Genomic DNA, 3,747 nt, shown 5'->3' on the forward strand with positions numbered 1-3,747 from the left:
CCAGAACCAAGTCGGGGGAGGGCGCCTGTTAGAGACTGAGAAACCAGTGCTGTACCTCGGGGCTGTCTCACTCCTGTCCCCAGTCCCTGATGCTCTGGAGTGATCTGTCCTTTCAGCTACCACTGTGAGGTCCCAGTATCAGAACCCATCTTTTCAACTCACCACCCAGCTTTTAAGGTCCTCTAACACGGAGCAGCCCCCTCCCCAAATGAGCATGAAGAAAGCTGGAGGTACTTCCTGGGAGGAGGGTATTCCGGGGGGTGAGCCACTTTTGGGGTCCCCTTTCAGTCCCTGACCAGGCGATAAATGTGGTGCTGGCCCCCCCCCCCCCCCCCCCCCCCCCCCGCTCACTGGTGGAGACCTCAAAGACGTAGGCGGTGCAGAGCAGCAGCTCCTGGGTGTCTGTTTGTCACCACCTGGAGGATGGTGAAGTTCTCCAGGACACTGTTCATCATATAGCGCTCGGGCAGCTGTCGCAGTTTGTGCAAGAAATTCACCAGGTACTCACACATGGGTGAGCGCAGCAGGCGGTACACAAACCTCCCATCCTCCAGCTGGGCACGCTCCGTCTCCACCTTCTCCACCACCTGCTTGCCAAAGGAGCAGACCTTGGAGGAACAGGTGAGGGTCATGTGCTCCAGGCTCTCGTACTGGCTGCTCACTCCGTAGAAGCCACCGCCGCTGCCACCAGCCCCTACCTCCTCGCCACTTGGGCCCCAGTTCAAGTCCGCCCAGAACTTGACCAGGAAGAAGGCGTGAGTGGGCCCGCGATCGTACAGCTCCCGAAGGCCGCCCTTTTTCTCAGGGATTTGTCATAGATCTGCCGGACGTCCACACTCTCGAGGGGGGGCGCTCCAGGGCTGGGGCAGTGCTGGCTGATGTGTACGAACAGGTGCCTCTGGTAAGAATCAACGGCATCCGGCGGTTCCACAAAGGCTGAGAACTCCACCAGCTGCAACCGCGCAGTGCCCAGGGCCCGAGCCTGCCAGGCTGGGGGTGATGGGGCAGGTGGGGGCAGGGCAGGGGGTGACAGGGCTTGGGGGGGCTCGTACCCTGGGAGGTCAGTAGATGGGGGGGTCAGTGACAAGGAGAACGGTGTCTGCGAGAATGGCTTCACATCTGGAACATTCCGGGGGGGCCAGAGCACCCCGACCAAAACTGGAAAAGCTCAGAAGCCTGAGGACCAGCAGGGCCCAGTTTGGCCTGCAGGGAAGGTGCTGAGATGAGCTGGGCTGAGGACATGGTGGCCATGGTCTGGAAAGCCTTGTCCTTGGAAACCTGGTCCTTGAGCTTGGACTGGATTTCCCTTGATTTCCTTCCAGCCAGAACCTGGATGTGACTAGAGACCTGTTTGCGAGTTCGGGTCTTCCCTGTTCTCAGCTTGATGTAGCGGGCAATCAGCTCATTCCGACCATACATCTTACCTTCATCAGACAGGATGATTTTTCCACCGGCCGCATGGCGGGTAGATGGCCAGGGCCTCCTGGAAGCTCTGCTCGATGTCTGGACTCCACACACCTTCTGCGTCCGGGCCCCCATCGCCCCCAGGCCCCTCGCTGCCGCCGGTGCCCTCCTCACTTCCTTCCTCACTTCCTGTCCAGCCACTGCCATCGTCCAGGGGAGCCCCAGCCCGGGGTTCCCCCATCTGGGCCCCAAAGCTGGATCCCCGACTCCCGCCAGCGCCTTCCTACCTCCCGGCCTGGGGCTGGGGAGCCCTGAATAGACAGTTTTCTAAACAAGATATCCAAATGGCCAACAGGTACATGAAAATGTGCTCAACATTACTAATTACCAGGGATATGCAAATCAAAACCACAAAGAGGTGTCACCTTATACCTGCTGGGATGGCTATTATCAAAAAGACAAGAGACAATAAATGCTGACAAGGATGTGGAGAAAAGGAAACTCTTATGCCCTATAGATGGGAGTGTAAAATGGTGCAACTTCTATGGAAAAGAGTATAGAGATTGCTGAAGAAATTAAAAATAGGATTACCATATGATCCAGCAATCCCGCTTCTGGGTATACATATAAAGGAAATGAAATCACAATCTGTACTCCCATGTTCACTGCAGCATTATTCACATCAGCCATGGAATGGAAATACCCTACATGTCCATTGACTGATGAATGGATAAAGAAAATGTGGTATATGTATACAAAGGAATATTATTCATCGTTATAAAAAAAGAAAATCCTGCTATTTGCAACAACATGGATAAACAATTATGCTACGTGAAATAAGCCAGACAAAGACAAATACTGCATGGTATCATTTATATGTGGAATCTAAAAAAAAAAAAAAAAAGTCCAAAACAGAATCAGAGAGTAGAATAGTGGTTGCCTTGGATTGGGGGCTGGGGGAAATAGGGAAAGACCAGTATAAAGGCACAAACTTTCAGATATAAGATGAATAAGGTCCAAGAATCTAATGTATAACATGGTGACTATAGTTGATAATACTGTATTATATAACTGAAATTTGAAACTTGCTAAGAGAGTAGAACTGAAGTGTTCTCACCAAAAGAGAAAAGAAGGGAGGGAGGGAGGAAGGAAAGAAGGAAAAACGTAAATATGTGAGGTGATGTATGTGTTAATTAACTCAGTGTTGGGAATTCTTTCTCACATATACAGTATGTCAAATCATCATATATACACTCTAAATATATTACAATTATATTTCTTTTTAAGATTTAGTTATTTATTTGATATAGAAAGTGCAAGCAGGGGCAGTGGGGGCAGAGGGAAAGACGATCTCAAGCAGACTCCCCACTGAGCGCATAGCCAGAGGTGGGGCTCAATCCCACGACCCTGAGATCGTGAGCTGAGCCAAAATCAAGAACCAGCCACTCAACCAACTGAGCCACCCAGGCAATCCTACAATTGCATTTCTCAGTTACACCTCAATAAAGCCAAAACAATAAATAAATACATACATATAAATATGTCAAATAAATAAATAAGCAGGAGCTGTTTTCTTTTCTCAAGAGGAAAGTGGCTTTGGAATACCACCTTACTTTTTAGAATAAATTGAATTCTATATCACATTACAAGGCATAAATTTTGCCTCAGTGATTTGGATCCATGTATAGATTTTCGTTCTTGTTTTTCTTCAGCTGTTTGGTAGAACTTATTGATACACTTGTTGCATTGTTTTTATCTGACCTACTATGTATCTCTTTGGCTTTTCATTGCCAGACTTCTCTGAATGGTACCAACCTTCCTGTCCCACCCCTCCGCCTCCATCCCTGGGAAGATAGAGTTCATTGCCATAGCCCTTGCTAACTGCTGTGAGCTCTACACGAATGCTGTCTGTGCATAAAGCTGGTCCATTTCCGTAACAGTCCTGATCTTGATGGCATTTTGATGGCAAAGGTGCTTATGTACTTAGAGTTCCCACTCTACAATTAACTCACCGTGATCTTTAACAGTAAATGTAAAAATTTCATTTTGGTTCACTGTACCCCAATAATGAAAATTAGCATATATCTTTCCATTATTTGGCTGAGCCAAATAGGAAATTCCTTGTGGGCTCTGTCTCAGCCTAGATTTAAAATAATAAATACTACCATATCAAAAAAATCTTGCAAATCTTGCTTTTAGCTTCCATCTTAAAAATTATGTGATGCGGTGTGCTATAAAAGTGATTTGGTATATAACATGTACTGAGGTGAAAAGCTATATTTCTTGGAGTTCTGTGGGTGAGCTGGGTTTATGGTACAAAAGTAGATATGAATGTTACATGAA

General features: G+C 47.9%; 1 pseudogene; it reads right to left on the reverse strand.

The window, feature by feature from the left end:
- Nucleotides 1-284: 284 nt before the first annotated feature.
- Nucleotides 285-1,645, reverse strand: LOC114226562 (transcriptional enhancer factor TEF-4 pseudogene; annotated as a pseudogene).
- Nucleotides 1,646-3,747: the final 2,102 nt, after the last annotated feature.

This window comes from Eumetopias jubatus, unplaced genomic scaffold, assembly GCF_037043125.1.
Source record: "Eumetopias jubatus isolate StellerSeaLion01/CBP00866 unplaced genomic scaffold, mEumJub1_p1.0 scaffold_7, whole genome shotgun sequence".
Classification (NCBI taxonomy): Eukaryota; Metazoa; Chordata; class Mammalia; order Carnivora; family Otariidae; genus Eumetopias; species Eumetopias jubatus.